Genomic DNA, 13,040 nt, shown 5'->3' on the forward strand with positions numbered 1-13,040 from the left:
CCACATTTCTACAGTCACAACTGGCACTCTCAAACACCAAGGGCCTGAGTTCTACAAGTGCTATGCACCTGTAGCTCCCAGTGACTCCAACAACTGTTGTGGGTGCTCAAAACCTCTGAAAATCGGGACCCAGACGTAGAAAGAACCACACATCTCGTCCCTAGAGGTGCTCCCTCCAGCGCAAGACTGATGTACATTGGTGGGGAAGCTCACATTGCTGTGATCATGGGCTGTACTCATTCTGTGACTAAGACCTTTTCATCCTCCAAGGCTGTCAAGCCTAGTCACCATTCCCATTAAATTCACACCAAAGCCCACAAATGTAAACGAACTAGCAGCAAAAGAGTTCTGAAAACAACACAGTAATGACAAGAATTAGCTCCGATAAAAGATAGACCTTCAGTTCTCTCTGCCCCTCTTACCTATATGTACGTCTCAGTGACCTCTGCAATGGATTGGGAGACTTGTTGAAACCAGACTTCTGTGATTTCAATACCACACAGTCAAATGGCCTTACAAGGAAGTTGCTTTGAAGGGAGGCAGAAATGCAAGGTCAAATATGGTCAAGACATAGAAAAGATGATCTCCAACGATCAGGTAATGATGAAAGGTTTGTTCTTAGCCATTACAAACTTGTACACCTTAACCAGGCAAATATTTCATTTGCACTCTGATACAGTCTCAACTCTAGTATAAAGGGTATAAAGAGCATAAAGTGACATTTGCAGGGTGATACTCTACCCACAACGCATTCTGAGGGTGCGTCTACACTGCAACCAGAGGCAGATTGCATAGGCATACCCGCTTTAGATTTAATCTAATTAGCACGGCCAAAACCAGCAGCGAAGACACAGCGGTGTGTGCTTCAGTGCAGGCATGCCTGGAACCCTGGGTACATACTCATGCTCTGAGCCCATGCCAGGGTCTGTGCCTCCGCAACTTTACTGACATCTTTAGCCACACTCCCTAGATTAAAGCTACTATGGGATTTGTCTACACAAGCTGCAATTGGTGTGTGGGTTACATAATCACACCTCCGACTGCTGTGCAGACATATCGTAGAGAACGAAGGAAAGTGCAAATGTAGGTGTGATCTAAATTTAACCTTCTTAACTGAAACTTGTAGGATTCCGTGCAGAGGAAAGGATAGTCACTGCGTCGTAGCTTTTTAGGCAGAGATGGGGCCAAGGCTAAACGTAAAATCCAAGTATCCTTGAACTTTCCAGCAAAACTTTGCACCTTCAGCCCGTCTCTTGAAGTCTTCAAATCAAGCCAGGATGCCTTTCTAGAAAACGCGCTTCAGCTGGTCACTGAAGCAGTAACCAACTGAAGCTGTATGGTCTCTCTTGTACAGAGGGCCAGACTAGATCTGATGGACCCTTCTGGCCTTAAAGCCACACTATGAAACTTTGAATCACTGCTTTTAAAAGGAGAATGCAAAAGCCAAGACTGAACCAGGACAGCGAAACCCCAGTGCATTTGCAGCCCAACTACTACAGCTTGTGGGGGGAAGGGGAGCAAGGCAGGGACAGGGGCATACCGTTCATACCTCTCATCCTCCCAAGGCCCAAGTGAAAATGACTTAATCCGAGGTACGCAAGGAAGGATAAAACGTGCTGGAAACCACACAAGACAAATTACTTGAACCTGCATGAATTTACTGGAGTGCCCACTGCCTCAGCCTAACAATTCACCATTTCTGACGTAAACAGATTTACAAACGCAAGTGAGAGACTCTCAAAATGGGCAGCTTGCTCTAAGCTGAGAAACGTGCCCCCATGATAGAGGAACAGTGGAGAGGTATTGAGGCACTATGTCTGCACTTCCACACCCCACCGAATACCCTGCTATGGAACCCCAGCAGCCCTGAGCTTGAAATGTCTCACAACTTGGCATGTTAATTTACATTTCGCTGCACCTCCAAATTCCCCCTCTCCAGGCCAGGTTTGGAGCACACTGGCAGGGCAGCGCAGGGGAAGCATGCACTATTGCGATCTGTTAACAAATGGAGGAATCAGATCTCCAGGGATGTCAGGTCTTCTCCATGGAGAATAGATTGCTCTCTACTTACAGTTTAAAAGGCTTTTAAAAGACAGTTTCCCGCCACACCACTCCCACTCCAAGCTGTTCTGCTATTGTGACCTGGTGATATACGAATGGCTGACATCTGGCATCACTCCTGATGTAACCATCAGACTTTGGACATGGAAACAAAGAATGACCCGTTTGTTTTTCTTCCGCATGCCAGCTTTATTTGGTTGGAGGCTGTTCTTATTCTCCACAAAGGATTACTCAAGCAGGCTGGAGATTCTGCAACTGGGACTCAGAATCCATTCAGTGGTTTTTAAAATGCAAGCTCTGATCTTAAGATAAATAAATAAATAAATAAATAATGGAATGCACAACCTCTTGAGTTTTTAAGTTTTCAACACTATGCTATTTGGGAGAAGTGAGTGCATATAAGCTCCTTGCCTTCTTTTAGGTTTGAACAGTACCTAGTGCATTGTAGGTGCTACCACAAACAAACTACATAGTACACACACACACACACACACACACACACACCCCAGTGTGTTCAACTGACCTAAGCATTTAGAGTTGGTTTTTCAAAAGCATCCAGGCCTAACTCTGCTTCTGTTGAAGTCAATGGAACTACTTACATGCTCAATCTGGATCCAGATTTCCAGGTAGATACATTCTACCCATTTCAGCTCCCCCTGCAGTTACAAATGGACATGGCATTCCTCTTTGTGTCGTCTCCTAATACATGGGTTCTCAACCTTCTTCTTTCTGAGTCATCCCCCACCATGCTATAAAACCTCCATGGCCCACATGTGTCACAACAACTGTTTTGCTGCATATAAAAGCCAGGGCAGGCATTAGTGGGTAGCAAGCTGGGCAACTGCCTGGGGCCCTGTTAAGCTATATTGATCAGGCTTCAGCCCCAGATGGCGGGGCTCAGGGCCCCCGGCTTCAGCCCCAGATGGCAGGGCCTCGGCTTTCCGCCCCGGGCCCTAGGATTGGCAGCCCCCCTGAAACCTGCTTGCAGCCCCCCAGGGGGCCCCAGACCCCTGGTTGAGAACCACTGTTCTAATACACTCTGGTGTTGCTATGCACTACCCTGCTACACACAACTGTCATGCTCTACCCTAGGGACAGAGATCTACATTTCAATTGTAGGTTTGCAATTACTCCTGTAGGTTTCACTATGAAGAAAGTGCTGTGAAAGGTGCTATGCAAAATCCTTTTATTTCTTCCTCAGGAAGTTTAAAAAGATAAAGGAGAAAAAAAAATCCTTTTCCAAATTCCATCTGCTCCTGCTACTATCCTGCATGTAAACCTACACTCCTGGATTTGTGACATCCCAACTTGTTGAGCAGGAAATAGCTAGAGGCCAGCTACTTCAGGTTGGAAATAAGCAGTAACACAGATAATGTGTTCGCTAAAACATTCCATTAACAAAAATAATTTTAAGGGTAAGAAAAAAGAGAGAGAATACAAGACCTAAATAGTTTTGGCTCTAAACCAAATGTTTTCAAAGAGTTTTCCAGATATTAGCAGCTCTTTAATTTCTAGTCTTTCACTCTTTGTTCTATTAAAAACTCAAAATTCAGATTAATGAAAATTCAAACATGTTTCTGTTCACTAAGCATGTAGCCATAAATATCAGCATGTATTTTATTATTTCTAATCTACAACAGAGGCAGATGGGAAGGAGACCTATATTCTACTAAAATGCTGCATCATTCTCTCTCTAAGTGCCCGTTACCAGACGCTACCTATATGCAAGTCTAATTTTTATGCCACTATTTGAATACATTTTCAAGCTCAGAAAGCAAGCCAGTAGTTTAGCCCATCCGGAGCTAACTCAATCTGACAGCCATAGCATTGATGCCTGCCAGTGTTGATTGACTGGTTGGATATATTTAGACTGGGGGGAAAGGGGGGATGAGGGGAGGGAGCAAACAAGTTGTTGCGATACTGAACTTGAGTATATTGTTGGTAACAGCAGGCACCAAAAACAACAATACTGATTCAGCTACATCATTCTGAACCCAACGAATGGAGATTTTAGTGCCACAAAAAGGATACATAGCCCATTTAGAAGAGTAATTAAGGAGATCTGACACTGGACTTTATACATACAAAATGAAATGATCATTTTCCCCTCATACATCTCCTAAGAACACATATGGATGAGAGAGGGGGCAAAATTTGAAAGCCAATTTTGTTTTTAATGCAAAGACCAAATATATAGGATATATATACATATGCCAGACTTTCTCCCCCACTCCCTCCCACATTCAAATAAAATATTCTTTGGGGGTGGAGGTACCAAAGCATTGTGCAGTGCTTAAGACTTGATTTTATTTTATTTTTTAAAATTTATTTATTTATTTGCGCTTTAGGATGCTGAAATGTGACCTGGAAGATAAAATACAGTTTTTTATATATAGATAAATATGCACATATATGTATTCCTGATATTTTTACAGGGGAAAAAATGGAAGGAAAAAAATATTGGGGGGGGTGTAAATAGTGATTTCCTCTGATTTTTTACTCTAATAATATTATGAATTTCAAGTGTAGTTCTCCCTGGTTTTGCTGCAGGACTCGTTAGATGCCTTGGAGATAGGCTGAGAGAGCTCATTATGCACATCTGAAAGGAGGACTAGTGGATATTCGACAGCGTCAAACTCGTGAAGCAAACAGGCAAAAATGCCAGACTATAACTTTTTACATAAAGCAGCAAGAGAGAAAAGAGGACAAAGATCATTTTAAAAAAAATCCTTTTGCAAGTCACCTCTGACATCAGAGGCCCCTCACCAGGGGATACATGATGCATGTGTGCACCCTACACGCCGCGATGAAATTCACCCTCTCTTCTGCAGAGTCAGTGCCAGCAGCCGAACACCCACAAACTGCCCTGGCACCAGTGAGCACCCACAGAGCAGGATTTCAAGTTCAGACTTCCAGGGAGTTGCCCTGATCTGGAAAGATGCAAAAGTAGGCAACTTTCTGAATGGTGAAGACATCTGTCTGTCTCAGTACTTCTGTGGGTCCCATCACCTCAGTATCTTGGCAGTTCAAACATTAATGAGTTTTTAGCTTCCCATACACTCCTCTGAAACAGGCAAGTGTTACCCCTTGTACAGATGGGGAAGTGAGGGCAGAGAAATTAAGTGACCATCTGCCCAAGGTAACACAGGAAGTCTATTACAGAGCTAGGACTTGAACCTAGATGTACAGGTCCCAGTCCAGTGTTTTAACCACAAGTCATAGAATATCAGGGTTGGAAGGGACTTCAGGAGGTCATATAGTCCAACCCACTGCTCAAAGCAGGAACAATCCCCAATTTTTGCCCCAGATCCCTAAACAGCCCCCTCAAGGATTGAACTCACAACCCTGGTTTAGCAGGCCAATGCTCCACTGAGCTATCCCTCCCCCCATCCTACCTTCCCTGCCAGACAAAACATTCAAGGGGAAAAAAACCCAACAACCCTGCTTCTCTTTCTGGTACAAATAGCTCAAGTTTCTGGAGAATTTAGTACATTTAAAAAAAAATCCCACAACTTTTACCAAACATTTTCAAAAGATTGGTACAACCTTAAAATTTAAATATTTAGCTTGGGGGGGGGAGCTTAAATGTAGGCAGATTTGAGCACCAGAGCCTTAATTTATCAATTAGATGCCATCTGTGGATTGTGTTCCTTGAAATAATTGTTGAATTTGACAATGCACTGCTGCTTTACAAAGTTTCTGCCAGCCTTGCTGCCATTTAATTAAATTTCTGCACTTAACTTTGATTGCACTGAAAGCACTGCTGCTTTCTACAGATTGAGTTCCTTAGCCACCTGCTGTGTTAGAACTAACCATGTTTCCACAGTTATATCAAAAATTATGTGTTGGGTTTTTTTAGTTTTGTCTTTTCCCCCGTCTTCAGAAAAAAAAAATAATGAAAAAAGATCAACGCTTTGAGCACATTGAAGAGTTTATGGCTTTAACATACAAGCAGACACGACTTATATCTCTCAGGAAAGGTCGGGGTGTTTTTCTATCACAAAGCAAATCAATGGACAGAATGGCATAACATTAAACACATCAAATTTTGCTTAAACAAATGATTCTTGTTGCAATACAAACTAGTTGAGAGAGAGAGAGAGATTTGTAGATAGATCCAGGAGTCAGGTTGACATTCTATCCTTAACTCTTATCATTGTTTGGGAAATAAAGTGTCTACCACACTGCCAGTTTAACAGAATAAAGGGTCTCAAAAGCCTAGAAATACTACCAGGCATTATGCTTACTACTGTGAGTAATCCCACTGTCAGCACTACGGGCCAGATTGTCAACTCTTAGTCTTGTTGAGTAGTATTTTACTCCACAAATCGCTCCACTGTAATCAAGCGATTACAATGGGGCTGGCACACAGAATGAAGTTAGCATATGGCTCTATGCTTGAATACTGTAGCAATAAGTGTTCGCAGAATTGGACCACAAAGTAACATAGGTACAAAAGATGGCTCAGATGTAGTGGCTATGATATAGTAAGATGATGTACTCCTGATTACAAATACCCCAGAGGTAATGGTGAAGATGAATGGACTAATGTTTTGAATCCACTCTATCAAAAAAGTTTTTATAAAACTGTCCAAAGCAATAACACACTTGTCTTTTTTCCATCAGGACTGCTTGCCGTCCCCAGCAAGGGGCTTTCTCTCCCCCCTTTACTATCTCTTGTGAAGCTGTATGCATTATTAGGAGGGGCAGGATACGACTTAGACCTGGACTGGGTGATCTGGGTTCTGTTCCTGTCCTGAACAGACTTAGCGGACAGTGAGAGACTTTAAGCAAATCACAAACGGTGCTTCAGTTTACTTCAGATCTCAAAAGGAGCATTACTGATTAATTAGTGTATGTTAGGCATTATAAAAATCCTCCAATGGAAATGCTCTGGACACGCAAAGCCATATTTCATATTATCACTAGTTTTTAAAACAATCAAATTTAATGACAAAAAATTTTTAAAGACCAACGAGAACAAGTCAGTGTTTATGTAGGCCCTACAATGAAGGGTGCTTTGTTGCTAAGCCAACAGAGGTCAAATAAATTAACCAATCCTGTTTCCAGAGCTGTGCTTACACCAAAGAGAACAGGTCATTTAGTTATTTAATTTATTTTAATAATCTTTCAAAGGAGGTTATAAAACATTTATTAATAACCAGGGAGGCTGCCCAGCTGCGCTCTAAGGTAAATATAAATGTAGGCGGTTTCCTAGATATTTCATACTTGAAAAGCTAGAATAAGTCCCTCTAACCAGTATATGGTGTGAATAAGATTTATGATGCATTTTATGCAAAATTACACTTGCACAAATAGTCTTCAGTAGTATCCCTCCAGTTACTACTTCTAAAAGTTTGTAGCTGCTATATTACGGATTGTATTAAAATGACAAATGGATTTGGATCATGGTTATGAACAAAATATTTTCCAAATTCCACAGGACAAACTCTCCAGTCCTTCCAGATACTGACTCCCATTGATTTCAATAGGGGCTTTTGACGGCAATGTTTTGAAATCAAATCAGTTTTCCCCCATTTTAAGTTACAGTGAAAGCTTCCGAACTGACAGCCTGGGAAAATAAGTCTCTTGCCTAGAAGTTGGCTTCTTCTTCCCCATACTGAAGGACTTTCCCCACACCCTCATCTCTGGTCTGGAGAAAGCACCAGTTAGGGTGGTCCATACTGTCCTTGATTCTGCAAAGAGACTGCCGAGGTGGACTGCAGTTAGTGGTAACGAGGATGGTGCATTTTCTTGTCCACAAGGCCCCACAATCATCTAAATTCTTTCCTACCTACACGTTTATATAGTGCCACATCACCATAGCATGGGAGGGTGAAATTCAACCATGTGCAGAGAGCCAACGCAAGAGCTATGCCCTACAGGAAACAGGGCTTAGGTGATGATAGATTTAGCGCTTGCTCTTTGCACAGGCATGAATTTAGTCTTTTAAATGACCTCCACAATTTAAAAATTAATAACATCAGTTCTGCCTCATTACAGACTGTTTACATTTTTTTTAAAACAGGTAAGTTTCAAACCCCTGACTATAAGGGAGGTTTATATTGGACATGGCAACTTAACTTCACCTGTCCTGGCACAAGTGCCCCAATGTAGTAAGCCTCCATAGTACAAATGCTAAGACTTGCAGACGTATTAAGGGTCAATTACATTACAAAGGGGGGGGTGGGAGGAGAGAGAGAGAGACCCACATCTTGGCCTTCAGTTCTGCCCTAAATTAACTTTTAATATGGAACAGAATGTCACATTTGCTTCTCCCCATAATCTAAATTTTTTCTCCTTATACAGTAGCAATAAGGAGGTTTTTAAAAATTAAACGGAGCTAAAAAACCATGCAAGGGTATATTTTATGACCATAATTCAACATTTTAAATGCTTTTTTTAAATAGGTGCTTCAAATGTTTTCATCGAAGTAAGGGAGGGAAGGAAGAAAAATGGGATTAAATATTATGGGGGTTTTTAAATACTCTATATGACTCAGGGTATTCTTAATGGGATTGCATGCCTTTCACTTCCCCTAGAAGATCCTAGTTCAAAGCCAGCCCAAGTCTGCATCAACAGTTAGCATGACAACTGTTCATTGGAACTAACGTGAGATTTGCCAAACATCCCTCTGCTTGTGCACTGCATCCCTTCTCCCCCACCCCCATCTTGTCTATTTAGCCTGTAAGCTCTTTAGGGCAGGGACCATCTCTTACAGGTGTGTGTACAAGGCCTTGGGCCATACGGCCCTGATTCCAGCCAGGGACTCTAGCTGCTATTGTAATACCAACAACAACAAAGTAAACTGGAAATCCAGTTCTTAGCGAGAAGGCATTCACCTCATCAGAACCAGCATCACAACTGACACTGAAATGGTACCTACAGACAAAGGACAGGGGGTAGAGGTGGTGGAGACAACAAAGAGTGAACAAACCACAGAGGTTAAACTCCCCACTCTCACATGGAAGTCGTCTCGTCAGGTCAGGATCAAGGGTTTGGGGTGCTGTGAGCAGAACACTGGAAGAGTAAGGCCTATCCTGCTGGCTCTGCAGAGAGACAGACAGACTTCAGTCTCCAGAACTGTCAGCCCAGCGCAGCATTCACTTTAAAAATAAATTAATAAATAATATTAACAACAATCATCATCATGATCATCTGATCTATGCATTTTACTAATAGTTATGCTCAGACAATGCGAGAGCTTTAGGGGATGGTAGCATTAATAATGAACCTTTCATGCTGCTCAGCACAGTTGCCATCTGCAGCCATCAGTGCAGAGTCCAAATTTAATCTGACATCTCTCTGCAGTCCGGTTTTATTTTTGCATCTGTTTCTTAACAGTGCAAATTAAGAGAGTTTCATAAACATGAACAGAGTATTCTCTGTTACCAAAGTTAGAACGGGACCATGAAAAAGCCACAGAAGGCACTTGGAAAGGATTAGGCAGTAATCAGGGTTCACTTTAGATTGTTTAGCAGCCCACATTACCCCAGTATGAGGATCTATGCTGTAATTTGGCCAAATTAGGGCTGCAAAACTCATGAAGAGCAGCTACCAAGAGCTCCTGACAGCTCTGCAAAGAGAATAACTCAAATTTCTCTGCCTACGGACCATGGAGAGATCCACTTTAAGCGCAGGCTTCAACAACATGTAAAATGCATAGTCACAACTAATTCGGCCACCTGATGGGGGAAAACTCTTAACTGGTTTAATTCTTGAGGGTTTGTCTAGGCTAGAGAAATTCCCATCAGTTTAACTACACTGAGGTAGTTACATCAGTGCAAACTCCAAGGGTAGACATGCTGCATCACTGCAAAGCAAGTGCAAGCCTTACAGAAGTTGCATTCGTGCAAATCTCATTTTACACTGGTGCAGCATATATACTGGAGAGCTGCACGGCTACAGCTACACTGGTGCAAACAACTCAAGTATAAAGAGGGCCCTGTTTGCCAACTACCAGTCAGACAACAGTGGCTTCAGACTTAGCAGTGCTCGCCCATCAATACACACACACACACACACACACACACACACACACAGAGTCTGTCATTAATAACAGAGGCACAAGTGCGGGGTGGCTTCTACCACCCTCTTTACATCTTGTAATTTACTACTCGTGTCTTAAACTCAAATTGCAACCAACTAACACAAGAGAAAGTTTCATTTCATGACTATTAAAATATTAAATGGTTCAAGATTTAAGAACAATAAAAGACTGAATAAAAAGTCTGGGTACACATAGGTAAAGCTCTAACTTTGGTAAGTATTGCTGACAGTGGTGTAGTTTTCATATATGACAGGTGCCTGAGGAGAATGTATTTTTCACTTGCCTCACTGAATATAGAAAGGCCATGCACCCTCAATCAACGAATTCAGGGATCACACAAAGAAGACTGATTCCATTAACTTTAAAAGGTGTTCCTTTAGGTAATATAGTTGGAAGGAAATAATCTTCTTTCTCCTCCAAATCCATTTTCTCCTGATCTTTTTATATGTTGTTACAACACTCAAAAGGCTAAAATTAGTACAATCCGATAACCTTTTAGATTTTGGGCTTCAACTGAACTCAACCTCTGAGTTTTGATCGTGAACCATTTGCAGCAGGTTATTGCTGGCAACTGACACCATTCAATGGAATTCTGGAGATGTAACAGTGTTTGCTAAAAGATAAAACAAGTGCCACATCACGCTGCTACTCCATCCTGCCCTGCAGACACGTCTTCCCTTCCTTGATTAATTCATCTATTCCAGTAAGAGAACAACAAACTTTATTTTCTTAACTTTTTGCAACAACATTTTTTTTTTTTTTTTAACATGAATAGCCTTCAACTCACATTTTTCCTTCTGGATACATCTCAGATCTTTATCATGAAACTGCAGGCCAAACTCCTACCAGTAAACCAAGCTGAGCAAGCTGTGATTTAGCTCTTACTTTAAATCAACAGGATATAACAAAAATATCCTGGTTTGGTTGCTTGCAGCAAACAAAACATTCATGTCACCATTAGGTAGTTACTAGTCAGGTATGCAAATCAACGTACACTACCTACGTGACCAGCCCCCCTCCCCCCCAGATTGACCAAAGGACAATTGACTAGTGCTGAAATGAAAATTGCTTGGGACACAGATTTCTGGGACAGAAGGGAAGCACAATGACTTAACGTTTAGATAAATTCTGATTTGGGTAGTTTAAAAAAAAACAACACTCCAAAACGAGCATGAGGAAATGGATACTTAAAAAATAAAATTTTCTTTAGTTTAATAAAAGGGACTGAGTGATTGAAAAAGGTGGCAGAATGGCCCAGAAGACTGAAATACTGTTTCATCTACAGAACAGGTAGAGCAAAGGCAGAAGCAGGGCAAGCTTCTCCCTCGTCACTCATCAGCCTGAGCTCTGTTTTGGAAGGACCCTATCTAGGGACGAGACTGCAGCCTTGAATCAGGGTCCACTCTCCCACTGGCCTCTCTGTTGAGACTGACAGCAAGAGTGCCAGTTAGTTCCAGTTGCAGATTATTATTATATTTTAACCACAGACCCGTCAACCAGGAAATGGACTGAAGCCACTAAGTACACGTAGAATAAGAACCTAAACAGAAGATGACTAAACACTGCACTGCATTTTTAAAATCTGCATCAGGAGGACTGCCAAATAAAAAGTTTCTTGCTTGGCTCTGATGAAATGACTCCTAGGACAAGGAAATGGTAAATCAGAAACCACTTGGTGTGAGAAATGTAATGGTACCCTTGATTTTGACCTATACCCAACTGAATTAGCAGATGAGTAATCATACAGGCAATGGAAAAAGAGGGGATTCAAAGCTTCACCTGACTGCTAATCCTCTCTAAACTAATATTACACACACACACACACACCTTGTAAAATCTTTTAAAAATCTTCTAAAAATACACCTGTTAAGCCATTCCATACACTTCCTTTGTTAAATAAAGTAGAACTCAGTGTTAAAGGAATAATTCCAATACTGTAATTCTAATACAAAGAACAGAAAAGTGATTCGGGCATAGAACATCAGTCACTGAAAATTAATATATGCTTTTTTTTCTTTTTATAAATCATCTGTGTATTGAGACATGCCGCTAAAGTGCAGATCTAATTAAAGAACCCCGAAACTGATTACTGAACTAGATAACATACCAAGGTTTTTTCTTCACTCATTTAAGGAAGGATCTAGCTTGAAATCTTATCAGTCCCACATAAGTTTGAATTAGTCTCTTCTTTTGTGTCAGACGGAAACTATATCTACTAAATAGTCGAGGAGACTCACTCTGCAGATGAGCAAAAATGCAGCTGTCTTAATCTGATAGACTCTATTCCATGCCATCGACTCCTGTGAGGCAGAGTGCAGGTGTAGCACTTTTTGAAACCACTGTACATATAGGCAGAATAGAAACACAACGGGTGCTAAATAAACTGAAAAAAAAAAAAAGGTTATGGTTTGTGTTTAGCCAGGTGTGAAGCTCTGGGAGTTTCTTATGGTAGGACAGTAGCAAGGAAGGAGCCAGGCCTGCATCTCTGAGATATGTCACTGTGGTTCATTCTCCCCACTTCCAGCTCCCTTTGCATTCTGGAACCCCTAAGCTGTTAAATTGCTCCGGAATCCAGGTCTCCAGTCTATACGCTATAAAATAAGTCAGCGTCCTACACTTTTGCAGCACCTGATGCTAGGACAGATATGTAAGGCTCCACCCACATTGGGCCACATTTAAAAAAAAAAAAAAGATACCTTAAAGGGGCCCCAATATTCAGGGGAGGGGTGCTCAGCACAAGTTGGTCACCCCAAAATTTAAGACACTTAAAATCATTAATCACGTGAAAATTTAGGCTCTCTCTCCACATACTCACAACCATCACCAGCCACCTCAACTGCTTTTGAGTACCTCCCTACACATACTTGTGGCAACTTCTCCTTTCACCTGTTTGCGGTGCTCTCTGGAATCCCCTACCCCACCAGCATAG

General features: G+C 41.6%; 1 protein-coding gene across 15 annotated transcripts in view; it reads right to left on the minus strand.

The window, feature by feature from the left end:
• The window catches only part of MSI2 (musashi RNA binding protein 2), a 382,062-nt gene that overhangs the window by 296,041 nt on the left and 72,981 nt on the right, over nt 1-13,040 (minus strand). The window lies entirely within an intron of this gene.

This window comes from Natator depressus, chromosome 17, assembly GCF_965152275.1.
Source record: "Natator depressus isolate rNatDep1 chromosome 17, rNatDep2.hap1, whole genome shotgun sequence".
Classification (NCBI taxonomy): Eukaryota; Metazoa; Chordata; order Testudines; family Cheloniidae; genus Natator; species Natator depressus.